This window comes from Fukomys damarensis, unplaced genomic scaffold (genome assembly GCF_012274545.1).
Source record: "Fukomys damarensis isolate Sample0158 unplaced genomic scaffold, DMR_v1.0_HiC HiC_scaffold_11, whole genome shotgun sequence".
In the NCBI taxonomy this organism is placed as follows: domain Eukaryota; kingdom Metazoa; phylum Chordata; class Mammalia; order Rodentia; family Bathyergidae; genus Fukomys; species Fukomys damarensis.
This window is the reverse complement of record NW_022900923.1, coordinates 25,435,349-25,451,605: the sequence shown is the minus strand read 5'-3', so window position 1 is coordinate 25,451,605 and position 16,257 is coordinate 25,435,349.

The window sequence follows — 16,257 nt, the reverse complement described above, 5'->3', positions numbered from 1 at the left end:
TGGAATACGTTTGATTATAGCAAGTTGTATTAAACTTTAAATAAAAAGTAGATAACTCCTCTGAGTGATTTACTCATAAATGTTCACTTTCTACAAGTTTAACCAATATCCAATCAGAATTTAAATGAAAATTAAATCCCAGCACAAATACATGATGTACAAAAGGGCAAGTTGCTGTCTTTTCTAGCATGAATTCTCTGTTCATTTTCAGTTGCAACATAAATGCTCAATTTGTTCAAGAACAAGTCCCAGTCTGTGAAAAAGCATGTTGTTAATTCTGTTTGAAAGTTTGAAAATGACAATGGGCCATTATAGATGATCTAAAGCGTAGCATTCTATGGTCTTTATCCTGCCTCAATCTAATTCTTTTTCCTCTTAATAATGTGTCTTGATTTCACTTTTGAATAAACAAAGCTATCTTTTATTTGTCCACCTACCTACTAAGATTTATTTTGATGCTATCATGATCCCAACTATGAAGCACAAGTGAAGGGACAAATAGATAATAGAATAGAATAGAAAAACCAAAAACAGATTCACAAAGCTTTAGGAATTTGGAATACAATTGAAAAAGCTATATAAATTAATGTGAGAAATGATGAACTACACAATAAATGATCATGAGACAACCGTATAATTTATACATTTTAGAAAGCTGTTAGATCTCGATTTCAAATCTTATATAAAAATCAGTTCCAGATAAATTAAGGATTTAAATATGAACAGTAAATCCATAAAGCATTTATAAGAAATTATAGAAGAAAATCTTTATGACCTTGGAAGGGGAAAACTTTCTTCAATAAGACATAAACATTATACATCACAAAAGGAAATGTTAGTAAGTTTGTAGGTAAAACACCTGTACCATGAGTGAAGCTAAAATACAAGTGACAGCCTCGGAGATTTCAATATATATGACCAATAAAGGATTAGTACTCATGATATTAGTACTCATAATACTTGAGAATAAACCACCTACTAGAAAATAAGGGAAAAATATGGGTAGGTTCATAAAAAAAAAAAAAAGCCAGTAATGACCAACCTCACTAGTAATTAGGGAAACTCAAAGTAAAGCAATAACAAAACCAATATTCTCCAACCTGGATGGGCCAGAAAGCAGTCAGTTCATATCCTGTTTTTTGGTAAATGCCATCTTCATACAGGCTGTGTGCCCCCAAGTCCAACATTCTGTTTTTTTCTTTCTCTTTCTCTTTGCAGTTACAGACTTCTGACAGTTTCAAAGTTTGTACATGTATATGTATATTTTTCTGTCACTAAGTCTGTGAGGAAGCAACTGTACATGCATTCATTCAACCATTTCAGCTAATTAACTAATTTAATTAATTTATAATTAATTTTCACCCCAAAATCAAACTGGTTTTAAATGTAAAAGTAATTTTTGACATGTCCGTAACCCCCTTGTCACATATAAACATAGTAGTTTCTTGGTAAGTATCATAACGTATTATCATGAGTTTGCACTCAAATTTCAAGTTGTCTCATACATTTCTTACAAAATTTTAGAATCTTTGTGTCAGAATTAAATAAGGCCTGTGTGCTTGAATTAGATGTTAAATCTCTTTGAATCTAGATTCCCTCTTTAGCTCTCATTTCTTCACCAGTTACTGTTTGTAGCTGCTATTTTTGTTTCTTAAAAAAACCAAGTCATTTGTTTTTTAAAATTTTTCCAGTGTGGAATTTGAGGATGGCACACCTATAGAGTGCGTCGCAGCAGTCCTCTGTCCCCTATTTCTCCTCTGGAGATCTGGCCAGGGTCAGGCTCAATGTATTTCGGGTGGACATTAGTTTGCTTTTTTGGTTTTGGGGGAGTTTTTTGTTTTGTTTTGTTTTTGTGTTTGTGCCAGGGATTGAGCTCAGGACCTTGCACTTGCCAGGCGGGTGTGGTGCCACTGAGCTACATCACCAGCCTCAGTGCGTGTTCTCTACTATCAGCCACATAATATCTGGTATTCTTCTTATGAAGTAAGCAGTGGTTGATGAGCAATGTCTAATCCCATCAACTTATTTCAAATTGCAAAGTGGTTATACTTTCTCATATGGGATACTATAAAGGAAACATCCTTCATTTACTACTTAGGCAATAGTAATAGTTTATATACAAAAAGCAAGACAAGTGTTTTGATGTATTTTTCAATCCATGGCAGTAATTATCCTTACTGATGCTCAAACTTTCCTATCTTTGCCAGTGAAATCCTCTTCAAGTTGAGCCTCTTCAGGTTGGCTTCTGTGTTCTTTTGCCACAATTCTTGCAGCCCCCAAACCTTCTCTACAGTCTAAGACAAGATTTTCTAACATTATCCTATGCATTCCTTGTTCCATACCTGGCATTAGCTTTCTTCCCCAAGAGTTTTTGGTTGTTTTGTTTTGAGACAGAGTTTCACTCTGTAGTTCAGGCTTACATTGAACTCAATATGTAGCCCAGGTTGTCCTCGAATTTGAGACAGTCCTCCTGCCTCAGCCTCCTGAGAGCTGGGATCACAGGTGTGTACCACCACCCCCAGCTCTCAAAGAGTTCTTGTTCTTTTCAGTAGGAAATTTAGAGACCACAGTCTGGCTGCTTGTAGTACTTATTGATACTGGGTTGGTTGAACTATTTATGTCTATGCAGGGGACAGAGCTAAGTAGTTATTTTTAATGAAATATTTTACATGCACTAAAATGTACATAACACATATATAGTTTAATCCTTGAGTATTCCCATTTGCCCCAGGCAACAGTCCTTTTCAATTTTATAATTTCCTTATTTATGTGTGCTTAAACAATGCACTGTTTAGCTTTTCATTTTTAAACTCTATATAAGTGAAATCATACTATAGATATTCTGTAACTTTTGTTGTTGTTCGTTTTGGGTCAACATAAATTGAGGTCTACTGTCTGTTTCCTATCACTGAGACAAAATATCCAATACCCACAACTTAAAGAAAGAGAGGCTTAGAGGATTCCATCAATAGTCAGCCGGCCCCAAGGCAGAAAAGGCGTGGTGGAAAGCAGAGGACAGCTGCCCATCCTGTGGCAACTGAGAAGCAGAATGAGAAGAGCAGGGCAGGGGACAAGAATACACCCTTCCCGGTCACGCCCCCAGTGACCCGCTCCGACCAGGCCTCATCTCCTAACAATATATTCAGCTCCTGAACTCATCAATGCACAAGTCCACTGATGAACACAGCACCCCCGATCCAATCACCTTCCAGACACAAGAGACTCTCAGGGGATGGTTTAGATCTAAACCGCAACATCTACTCAATGTTAAAGCAATTATTTACCCATTCTCCCAAAGACACAAATTGGAGTCGTTTCCAGCTTCTTGTCCCAATGATCAAAGTCGTTATGAATTTCTTGTGTATAGTTTTCTAAATGTGAGCATACAAGTTTCTCATTTGTTATAGTTTAGAGGTGGAATTTATAAGTTCTAGGTTTTACACTGCTTTTGTCCCTTCAACTACACTGAAACGACTCTTCAAGTTTACTAAAATCTTCCACAGTACCAGCTGGGTAATCTTCTGTTGTTCTTGGTGCCTCAGATATTCAGCGTCGCCTTTCCCTCCTCGAAACACTGCCCTCCCGTCTTCCGGGGCATAGCGCTCTCTTGATATTGTACACATTGCAATGGCAGCCCCTGATTAGCTCCATCTCTAATGCTGGAGTTCCTGGAAAGTCCTTTCCAAGCCTTTTCTTTTCTCAGTTTTCTACTTTTATTTTTGGGGAAGCCCATCATTTCTATGACTTTAAATGTCAAACATTTATTTAGGCCCTATTTTATTTACTTTTTATATTGAGTCTTCCAATTTGGTGTTTTGTTTTGGTGTGTGTGTGCGTGTGTGTGTGTGTGTGTGTGTGTGTTACCATGCCCAACTAGATCCTAATTTTGTTGCTCTTCAGCTTTTTTCTCTGATCTCCAATTGTGTGATGAACTGCTTATATGACTCTGTCATCTTAAGCTTTACATGTTTAAAGTAGAATTGTTTTTAATTTCCCACCATATATGCAATTTTACTCTAGACATTCTCATCCCAATAATAAAAAACACACTCTCTTAGATCCGATCTATGTCCACATCTTCCTCCTATTGGTTATACCTCTAACATATATTCCAAATGTGAATGCACCTGCCTGCCTTGGTTGCCACTATCCTAGCTCAAGCACCATCATCTTGTACCGGGGCTTCTTCAGTAGCCGCACAGCTGCACACAACCTTCATTTTTGAAATCCTCCCACACATTCTTCCTACAGCAGGTGAAATGATGCTTTCATTTATAAATCATGCTCCCTTTCCATAAAGATTTTCAAAAGTTTCTCATACTCCCTACCTTAGTCCACGTGGGTCTTTACCTATACTGTTAAAAAAAAATCTGTTAGTCAAGAAATCAATTCAGTAGGTAATAATCACCATTTTAAAGTGAAGTTACAGAATAGAAATCATAGGCATGATACATCATGAGAATTATTTTTGTGTAAACATTTTAAGTACTATGATGTAAAGTATATCCTACTGTGAGCCAGAGTAAAAAAGAAATTATTAGGAAAAGTTGCCCTACATGATCTGTACCCTCCTACCTTCCAACCTCATTTCATGACACCCTCCCATCTCTGAGGCTTTAGTCATGACCTCCTGTTCATTCTTGGATGACACCCCAGCCTTTCTTTTGCCGGGATTTGTGCTTGTGCTGCACCTACCTGTCCTGTTCCTCCAATCAGGTTTTGGGTAGTTTCTTTCCATCTTTCAGGACTCCAGGTAAAATTTCCTATCCCAGAGGAAACTTGTCTGACCACCCTATTTATTAGTTCCTCTCTGTTATTTTCTGGGTTATTTTTCTTTCAAAATATTTGTAAAAATATATCTTAATTAACAGCATTCACCATCTGCCTTGTCTATTAGAATTGAAACTCCATGGAGTAGGTTCCTTGTCAGGGTTTTTGCTTTTGTGTCTCAACACCTTGCAAACTCAAGATATTACTAAACTTGTGGTTTAACTTTTTTTTAGTACTGAGGACGAACCCATGCTTGTCAAGTGCTTTGCCATTGAGCTATAGCCTCAGCCTTTTTCTTTTTCTTTCTTTCTTTCTTTTTCTTTCTTTCTTTCTTTCTTTCTTTCTTTCTTTCTTTCTTTCTTTCTTTCTTTCTTTCTTTCTTTCTTTCTTTCTTTCTTCCTTCCTTCCTTCCTTCCTTCCTTCCTTCCTTTCTCTTTCTTTCTTTCTTTTTCATTTTGAGAGAGTGCTTTGCTAAATTTCCCAAGCTCGGCTCAAACATGATCCTCCTGCCTCATCTTCCCAAGTCACTGAGATTGTAGGCAAGTGCCATTGCACCTGGCCTTAGCTTCTTGAAATAAATGTTTTTGGGGCACAGTCATGCCTCCTAGTTAATTTTATATATCACTTCAGTTTGAGAAGTGTAAATATGAATAAAAAAACACATTTGATCAGTATATCTACTACTGTAATTCTAACAGTTGTAATAAGACCTACATCACATCCCTAGATATGCCAAAGTGAATAATTTACTACTTTGTAAAATATTCATCAGCCTTGACAGCAGATCTACACTGTAGTAATGGGGGTGAACTTCCTTAATAGATTCCTATCTGACTCAATAGCTCTTGCTACTTTTTTTCCTTCATTGGAGAACGTTTGATGGTGGCTTCCACAGTGCCATTAGAGCATTTGCAGGTTGACCACACAGCACTGATCAAGGTTCAGGCCCGAGGAAATGAGGCAATCCTTTTTCTTGGTGTGGCATCCACCTGAACCAAGGGCTCCTTGCTTGGGTGAGTCCAGCTGTATGAACTAACAGTCCCTTCACCAAAACACAATAGCATTCAGCTGGGCCATCAACTAATCAAGGGTGTTGACCTCCTTTCAGGTAATTATTTCCAGAAATCTAGCAACCATTAGAATGTTTTGATTCCTACTGTTGGCTAAAATTTAACAAACTAAAAATGTTTTGCTGCAAATTTTCTAATTTCAAAAATCATGGCTTCCTATTGAAATTTTAAAGATTATCAACATTTTCTTGAAATTATTATGAATTTATAATTTAGAATCTATGAGCCTTACTTCACTTATCAGTTTAATTCACGTTCAACTTTTTATTTGGTACCGGGTATCAAACTCAGAACCTTGTGCTTGTGAGGTGGGCACAGTGCCACTGAGCTAAACCCCCGGCCCCTACTTTCAACTCTTAAATTTGGGGAACTGACACATTGCTCAAATGTGTGTTTTCTTTCATACCTTTACCTTCCAAATGATGTGAAGTGCAAAACCACAAGCAAGCATTACTGGGACCTGCGAATGTTTACCTCAAAGGGTTAAATATCATCCCCAAAACAAATATAAATATCATGTATTACACACATATACCAATAAACAAAAGAAGCTAAACATCAGACTTTGAACAGGGTTAGTCTACAGTCTATTTTAACAGTTTGCTGACAAAGGCAGCCCTCTCTACGTCGCCCTAAAAGCCAGCAGTTATTCACAACCTCATGGTGAAAACAAAACAAGCACGCCTTGTTCTCCCTAGTATGTGGAGTCTAAGACAGATGACAAAAAATTAGAAGGGAAACTATTAGGAGGAAAGGAATAAGGGGGAGGGTGTAAGGGAAATGAATAGGGGAGATGGATATGGTCAAAATATATAACAGGCGTTGAAACCCCCCAAAATGTGAAACTGAGAGGGAGGACGGGGCAAGAAGGGATGAGGGACAAAAATAATCGCCGTCTGTTATGTGCATGTACAGATGTGCCAGAGTGAAGCCCATTAGTCTGCACAACCAGTTTTAAAATGGGAAAAAACTGCTTGCTACAATATGAAGAATGAAATTTCTCTAAAAAAACAAAATAAACAGAACAAGCATGCCTTGCTTCGAAGTGCTTGAAAACCAGAGTACTTAAAAATTTAAAGTAAACTTTAGAATGAGAAAAATAACTTTTATGCTTGATTTTTCTCCAGAACTGAAGTAAGCTGAGCCCTCTCCCTACCTCCTTGTGAACTGGCACATTTCATACTGAGAGTGTGCTTATAATCAAGCTGCAGCCCTCATTTTTAAAATACCACAACCCCCGCTTCTCCTCTCCCTCTCCCTCTCCCTCCTCTCTCTCTCTTTTCATTGTTAAGCTTTATTTACTTACTGGTTAGAAAGAATTTTCAGGGAATATTCATTCTTTCTGTCTGTCTCAGTCTCCGGACCTTCAGTCATAGCAGTATTTCCATGATTGGCTTGGGTTGGTGCTGAGTGCATAAAGGCCGATTAGAGTTATCTGAAATATGCTGTTTGAAAGTACTATTCATGGGCTGGAGATTTAGCTCAGTGGTTTGGTGGCCTGCCTTCAAGCACAAGGACCTGAGTTCAATCCCCAGTACCAAAAAAAAAAAAAAAAAAGAAAATACTATTCATGTCTTATACCCCAGTCCATTTTAGGCAAGATTTCTAGACAAGCTGCTTTAATGTGTTACATGGCCTAAAATCTCAGATTATAAAAAGAACCAAACAAATAAACAAACCCAGCAGCATGTCACTTCTGATTTAATCAATATCATTTAGATAACAAGCTTTTGCATTGGATGAGAATTTACATTCCTTTGCTGTAACATCTGTCAGCTGTAATTAAAGGCCTGACCCACTTTGGGCTCCTCTGGCGATCTTCAGTTTTTCTTCAGGTGAGAAGTAAAATACATCTCTTGCGTGACCCTGGCTTCTAACACTTGTGAGCGATGTCCTAAGATACGCGGCAGCTAACAGTGCATCATGAAGGCCCAGGCATGTGGAATCTAGAAGAATGGGTTTTCTGACTGCTAACATTTCCATTTTCATTTACCCAACTTCTAATTTAATTTTTTAAATTATTATATTAAAAATGTAAAGAAGTATAAAGAAAGAAGAGAGCTGAATGTCTTGGAAATTATCAATTGAATAACTTAAACTTGCTTAGTTATCAAAGTAGATGTGGGTGAAACAATGATAAGTGTTAACAGGCATCAAAAGGGCTGAGGTAAAAGCGTAGCCACACAGCCACCATCAGGTAGATCAGGAAGGTGAGCATTATTAAAAGAGTATTAATGTTATTGGGCGTGGTGGTACAGGCCTTTGGTCCCAGCACTCAGGAGGCTGAGATAGGAGGATCACCAGGAGTTCAAGGCCAGCCTGAACCACATAGCAAGATCCAGTCTCAAAAAGCCAAAAAAAAGAAGTATTAATGTTGACTTAAGACATTATTGTGATGTGATATGTTTGGGTGTGATAAAATATGTCAAAGAAATAAATTAAGTGAGATTGATGAATAGCCTAACAATACTATTAATAAAAGCGGCAAACGAGACTTCCCAAAGAAAATGCCACGTCAATCCATGATTATAAACAACTAGATCAGGGTTGTTCAGCAACAGAAGTTGACTATGGATATTTAAGCAGTTTATTTAAAGGATATTGAGTTAAAGCTGGTGAATTTTATGATATGTAAACCATATCTCAATAAACAACAACAAAAAAGGAAAGAAAAACAATACAGGGTAGCTCAGGCAATTGGTAGGAAGACTGGCTTCAGGCTACAATTCCAGGAGAATCTTGACGGTCTGAGGTACAGAACCCGCCTGGTGACAAACCCACTGCTTCTGCTGCTGCTGCTGCTGCTGCTGCTCTACCCTCCAATCACAGCAGTCACTGTGTGGGCCTCGCAGCCAGGGACAGGGTTTCCAGCACACATGTTGCTGGCCAGCACCAAAGCCAGCGCCTGAGAACCATTCTTATGATCAAACCTGTCCTTTCCGCTTCCAATCTTGTTGCAAAATGGACGTTCTCCACGGGGCTTGTTTTCTGACGTCACTTCTGAAGTAAAAATCCCCTGTGCCTATGACATAGCTGCAAAGGACCTCAGAGAACTGAGGGTTTGGGGTTATTTATTTATTTATTTTGCTTTCTATGTTGGCAAAGCAGAACTCGAAAGGTCAAAAATTTCCTAGAAATAGCAAGTGAGAATAAAAGATGCTAGGCAGTCTCAAAACATAAGGTTATATTAACAGCTTCAAATTTTCGATGGATTTAACTATGTTTATTGAAATTTTTCTAACCTTAGTACTTAGAATATTAGACCTCTACAAGTCCAAAGCTAGTGTGTGGATTATAGAATCTCTGATTTCTCTAAAAGAATATAATGATTAATTTTTCTTGGGGGGCAACCAGGGATCGAACTTGGGTCCTTGCACTTGCAAGACAGGCGGTAGAACCACTGAGCTAGATCCCTGGCCCTATAGTGATTAATATTAATGACAGTTATACATGAGTGCCCTAATGGTTAAAATAATTTCTGGCGGGGCGTGGTGGCACACGCCTATAATCCCAGCACTCAGGAGGCTGAGGCAGGAGGATCACTATGAGTTTGAGACCAGCCTGGGCTACATAGTGAGTTCCAGGTCAGCCTCAACTACATAGTGAGACCCTGTCTCAAAAACAAAAACAAACAAAAAAAAGAAGATAATTTCTGAAAGTAGAATTTCAGGATTCAAATTCTAGTTTTGCTGCTTATTAGTTTGGGATCTCGGGCAATTTAATTAATTATACTCAATTGTAAATTACAATTTACTCAATTGTGACTTACTCAATTGCAATTTACTCACATTAAAGTGGGAATAATAACAGTTATTGACGAGGGCTGCGAATTTAGCTCAGCGGTTTGGTGGCCTGCCTTGCAAGCGCAATAGACCCGAGTTCAATCCCCGGCACCAAAAAAAAAGAACACCAGTAACTGCTGTAGTTTGGAGTTTGAATGTCTCCCAAAGACCCAGGTGTTAAAAGCTTGTTCCGGTGCTGGGGATTTAGCTCAGTGGTGCTGCCACCTGCCTGGCAAATTTGATTCCTGGTACAAAAAAAAACCTTGCTCCCCAGGATGGCGATATTGAGAAGTGCTACGGTTTTTGCAAGGTGGAGCCTGGCAGGTCATTAAGTCATGGGACCTCAATCTCTTCCATTCTCCCTTTTCCCTCCCAATTTGTGTGGGGAGCAGTTTTTCTCTACCACTCATGCCCCACCATGATGTGCTGCCTCACTGCAGGCCAAAATAACAATGCCAGATCTTCAGAGACTGAAAGCTTCAAAACACAGTCAAAGTAATGCTCTTCTCTCTGTAAGTCAGCAATCTCAGGTATTTTGTTATGGTGACTGAAAGCTAACTTACACAGTGACCTGCCTCACACCAGTCTTGTATGTTTTAAATGAGACAATCTTGTACAGCTCTTTAGAAAGTGCCTGAGTGAATAAGTGTGCACTTTAATTCAGGGTAGTAAGTACTACCAGAAAATGGGCCGGTCTGAGCGTCTGAGAAAAACTCACAGATGGAGGGTCAGTCATGAAAGAGATGTGACCCTTACATTAAATGAACTGGGAAGGAAGTGAGGAAGAAAACACATAAATAACTGTGCCTCAAGGCATCAGGAAGTGTATAACATGGGCATGCCTAAAATATTCTGGAGCTATTAGGGATGCAAAGATTCTTCTCTGCAGGACCTTGCAAGACATTTTGGAGTATGTGAGGTTTGAGCAATGCCTTAAATAAAAGTTTCAATCTGACAAGGAGATATTGAGAGGAGGGATGCTCTAAGCAAGAATGGGGCAGATCAAACAAAAGCCCAGGGGTAAGAAATAGTACGAAGAGCCATAGGCACATGTTTGGATAGGATAAAGAAAGTTTAGTGGGAGATAAGGCTAGAAAAAGAAGCATGAAATGAACTCTGACATTATCTTTATTTTGGTTTTTTGGGACCAGGCTGGCCTCTAATCGCCACCTTCCTGCCTCAGTCTCTGGAGTGCTGGGATTATAGGCACGTGCCACCCCACCTGGCTGTGACATGTCTTAAACCCTCATCTGCATCTGACTATGAGTGCAATGAGATCTTCAATTGTTTGGTACCAGGAGTCTCAACCCATCCCGAACCATTTCACCCCAAACTGTTTCATTGTTCTCTAGTCTATAGGTTACCCTCAGATTCCAACCTGTTTGGAAAGTTTAACTTTTCAAGGCTTCAAGATAAAATGAATTACATTTATGTCTATCAGACACATTGGAGCCTGCTGTGAACTGGCCTTCACTGGAGTATTCTAGTTCCCCATCACTATCTTAGCTGACTCAAAGTGGTTTTTATTATCTCAACAGGCAAAAGCCAGTTAAAACTATTTAGCAATTCAAGTTTTTCAGCATTTGCAAGGCAAAGATATGAGTACTCTTTTCTTTCACCTCACTACTAGAATATTTCTTTCCTCTTACCAGCTCTGAGATCACAGAGAATGTTGAGGGGAAATTGTATTTAAGTCAAGTAGTTCCTTATCTAAAATGTAGCTTGTTTCCCCTTCCCTTAGTTCTAGGTATGTTCCTTCCAGCAACAAATCCACAGAAAAAAGAGATGGGTGGACAAGTCCCTTGCACAGTGCTTGCTCCTGTCAGTTCCCTGGAGTCTGAGTCCCAGGACCACCCAGATCTGGCAGGAGTTCTAGGCAGTTCTAAGCTCCAGCGTCTCTCACCCTGCAGTCTCCTGGTGAGACTTCCAAACCTGCAACCAGCAAGGGATTTAGGAAATGTGTTCACCAGTGAAATGTACCCATGGCTTAGACCTTTAAAACATGTAACATGAACCTGAGTTAGAGTACTCTGAAAAAAAATGGGGTTTCAAATTCCTAGACAGGGAACAAACATACCATTATTAAAAGCTTGGTGTTGCCGGGCGTGGTGGCGCACGCCTGTGATCCCAACATTCAGGAGGCTGCTCTTCTCGTGTGTATCCATTGTGAATTGTGTTTCAAAAGTTTGCGGGGGGGCAGGCAGGGATTTAGCTCCACGGTGTTGCCTGCCTGGCAAGCGCGAGGTCCTAAGTTTGATCCCCGGTACCAAAAACATAAAAGTTTAGAAAAGTAAAGGAATGGATATAGTAAAATATCAGGACCAATTTCTATGGGCACAACAGATGCCTAAAAGTATAGTGAATATATAGAGAGAGAGAGAGAGAGAGAGAGAGGGAGAGAGAGAGAGAGAAAGAAATACAGAGTTGTTCTATTTCTGGTTCAGTTGCTGGGTCAATGAACTGATCTGTATGATAGTTGGAAATAGCTCTAATGACATTTTCTCTGGAATAGCCTGTGTTTGTGGTGGGCCCATATATTATGTGTGTGGACTGTGTGTTCAAAAGAGGGCCCAGAAGTCAGCATTTAATTCTGCTGCCGACCTGGACAACACACACCTTGGTCCCAAATGTGATTTTAAGCTCTTGAAAAGTACTGTATCACTTCATTCTCATAACTACCCAATGATGTAAGTCCTGTTGTTATTCCTAGTTACAGATGGAGAAACTGAAATTCGAAAAGGGAAGTGTATTTCTCAAGGTTGATCAGCTAGAAAAGCTCTGCATCCGAAGGGGCACCCTTAGCTTGTGCTTGGCCACTAGAGCTCTTCGCCCCAAGTGCACTGCCCACGCTCCCCTGTAACATGACAGATGCCTCCAGCCCCCAAAGGAGCCCTCTGAAAAGCTGCTTCCCTGGGAATCCACAGGCTATGTTCAGTATCAGGAATCGAAGAGCTTGCCCAAGCCTCTTCCCTCCGGAAATCTTTCATTTCCTCCAGTATAATGACCCCTCTTCCTTTTTCATATAATTCAATAGGTTTCAATACTCAGACAAAGAGCTACTATTTGATTTTTTTAGAATGCATTTTTCTATTGCTAAATATATTAAAATTGAAAATATTTTTCAAAAGCAAATGTGGAAACATGCAAAGAACCAAGAGACTGCCTAAAACTCCTGAGATAAAAACTGTCTGCTGTGGATTCTCTTTTAATATGTACAGCTTTATTATGTTTTCTGTGCATAGTAATGTAGTAAATATTTTCCCATAACTCTTGAGGTTAACAGCTGTTTTTATCTTGATCAACATTATATTTTATCTTGATTAACATTATATTTTCAGGGGCCGGAGACTTAGCTCAGTGGTTCGGTGGCCTGCCTCGCAAGCGCAAGGACACGAGTTTGATCCCTGGTACTGGAAAAAAACAAAAAAAACTATTATATTTTCAGGGCCCTACACAGTATCTGGCATACAATAATTAGCACACAATTAGTAATATTTAACTATTTGACAATAAAATTTGTTGAATGAATGACATCATAGGTTTTCCCAAGACTTTTTAAAGGCCCAACAATTATGGATCTGTGCAACAAAATATAATTGTGAAACAGTACTAAAATAGTGTATAATCATTTTCACGAGTTTCACTAAAGGGCAACATGATACAACAGAAGGCACCTAAGGCAGGAGCCAGGGGACAGGCTCTAGCTTAGCTCAGCTGCACTACACAGAATGACACATGCTCCATTTTACTTAGCACCTCAGTACCCCTCTCCCCTAATAGGAAGGAGTTGACTGGACCGCTTTTGAAGATTCCATTTTTATATTTGTTTTTTAAAGGTGTTGCTGTTTTTGAAAACATGCAGAATTGGCACATAAGTACATTTTGTTACGCTTTGGATCTTCAATGTTCTCCAAAGGCCATGTACTAGGTCCTCCGCCTGCAGCGTTACTGGGAGTGGTTGGAAACTTTAAGAGGTGGAGCTATGTGAAGGAAGTCAGGTCAAGGGGCAGGGGATGGCTTAGAAGGGATCCTGGGCCCCCAGTGCCTTTCCTCTTCTTTGCTTCACTGCTGTCACAGACCCAAAAGCAGCAGGCCCAACTACCCACGTACTGGAACCTCTGCAACCATGAGCCAAGAAAGCAGTGTACCTCAGGTATTTTGTTACGAAGAAAGCTAACATATTTTATTTTAAAATACTTAAGTGGGGCCGGGGACTTAGCTCAGTGGTTCTGCCGCCTGCCTTGTAAGCACAAAGATGATCCCCAGTTCGATCCCCAGTACCAAGAAAAAAAAAACAAAAACAAATTTGTTACGAAGAAAGCTAACATATTTTATTTTAAAATACTTAAGTGGGGCCGGGGACTTAGCTCAGTGGTTCTGCCGCCTGCCTTGTAAGCACAAAGATGATCCCCAGTTCGATCCCCAGTACCAAGAAAAAAAAAACAAAAACAAACTTAAGTAATGCGGAATTATAGAGGATAAAATATGAAATTCCCCTTTTATAACTACCTCCTCCCTAATATTGCCTCTTCTCCATAAAGGTTATAACTGATAACAGTTTGATGTCCTTTTTTCTTTGCTTGCATATATGTCCAAACACAGATATGTAATTTTAAAAAAACACACAATTGGAGTCATATTGTAGGTATTATTCTGAGAGTTACTCCCACCCAAGGCCCTATGCTATGTCTTTGGGGCTTTTTCCAAGTCGATGTTTCCAGATGGACCTAGTTTTTATTATACCATTGGTCATTTATCCCAATATCAAGACATGGTTTGATTCTAGTTTACACCACTATAAACAGTGTAGGACAAATTCCTCATACTACACAGCACAGCAATTAAGAGGACGAACTTTGGGGTCAGGTCAGACTGCCTGCGTTTGAATCCTGGCTCCACTTCATAGCTGTCACTTAACCAGTCTGAGCCTCATCAGTAAATGGAAGTTGCCAGACTGCCTTTAAAATTAATCAGGCTGGGAATTCAGCTCAGTGGCACCGCGCCTGCCTCACAAGTACAAGGTTCTGAGCTCGATCCCCGGTACCACAAAAGTAAATGAATTAATTAAATTAAATAAGTCAACATATGTAAAGTCCTTGAACTGGGTCCCAGAATATTAAATGCTAAATCTGATTATCATCATCATTTAATTATTCTAAGTATTCTTAGGCATATGCACAATCACTTCTGAGGGATTGATTCCTAGAGAAGGAATTTAAAATTCTGAGTTTCTGCCACTTTGCTTTCCTAAGGGTTTTAACAGTTTCCATTTCTCCCAACGGTGGCTGAGACAACCCGTTGTCTCACATTCTCTGTATACTGTGCTGTAAATGTTAAGTGATTTCTCTGTTATTAGGTAAGTAAACTCTTTTCAACTAGTAGAGTATTTATCTGTTGTCATCTTCTTTATTTTGGTACGAGGAATCAAATCCGGGACCTTCCACTTGCAAGGCAGGCGGCGGAAACACTGAGTTAAATCCCTGGCCCTCCGTCATCATCCTCAGTGTCCTTGACTATCGAGAATAAAATGCAAGACTTGTTTATAAAGACAAGTTTTGGCCACCATCTCTGACAGCTTTGGTCAGAGGTTTTAGGTTTTGTCTACTCCATATCCTCTGTTGCCTCTTAGTGGGGTTCATGTGCACTCAAACATGTATGGCAATTCTTTCGTATGATCCATGTAAAATGGTATGTAAATCCTCTACCTCAAAAGGGGTGGGAACAAAAGCAGAAGACAAAAGCATCAGGGTATAGGTTGTCAAAGGCTCAAGATTAAGTAGAACATCACGCGGGAAGTTGAAGCAGTCCTAGACATTTAAGATGTGGGCGCGGATCGCTGCGCTGAGGGATCCTGAGGAAAGGCAGTGGAGGCTCAGGTCAAGCCCAGACTTTCTGGATGCAGAGCTGCCTCTGCCCGACAGCTCTCCACTGCCCTCCTCTGGTCAAAGTGGAGAGATGCAAGCTTCAGAAAGCTACTGTCGGATCTTCCCATCATCCAAAGAATTTGTGCGCAGTGTCAAAAGAGTTAAGGGAGGGGACAAATTAGTGTTCCAAGAGGAAAAAAATTAAGTATTTCACAACAAATTGATGAATAGAGTGGTTAATGCTTATTTGTTCAATTGAGGAAATAAAAAAGTAAATACAATTATATTTCACAGGATGCTTTTGTTGTGTGCCTCCAAAACTAACAAACAAACAAAAACACACCAAATCTCTGCTATACAAAACTCTAAAATTCTTAAAGCTTCTGAAATAGTCAATGAGTATTTTCTGGCTAATTAGGGGAAGATGAAAATAATGTTAGTAATGTTAAAGACTTTCGGAAACTTCTTACTCTTTTTTTTTATAGGACTTGACGTTTTAATAAGAAGTTTGCATATATTTGGGGAAAGAAAGATACATTATTAAGGTGTAGTCTTAAAATTCAAATACACATCTCAAAACCCTAATTTTTTATTAACAGATTGCATATACATATTTATCTTACTCTGAAATTCTGTATTGTCTGAAGCTACTAATTCTGCCTCAAGTCTAATAACAAAGTAATAATTTTCTTCGTCATATTTATTTTTTTATTTAATTTATTGGTACATTCTAGGTAGACAACAGTTACATTCATTACTAGGATCTTGTAC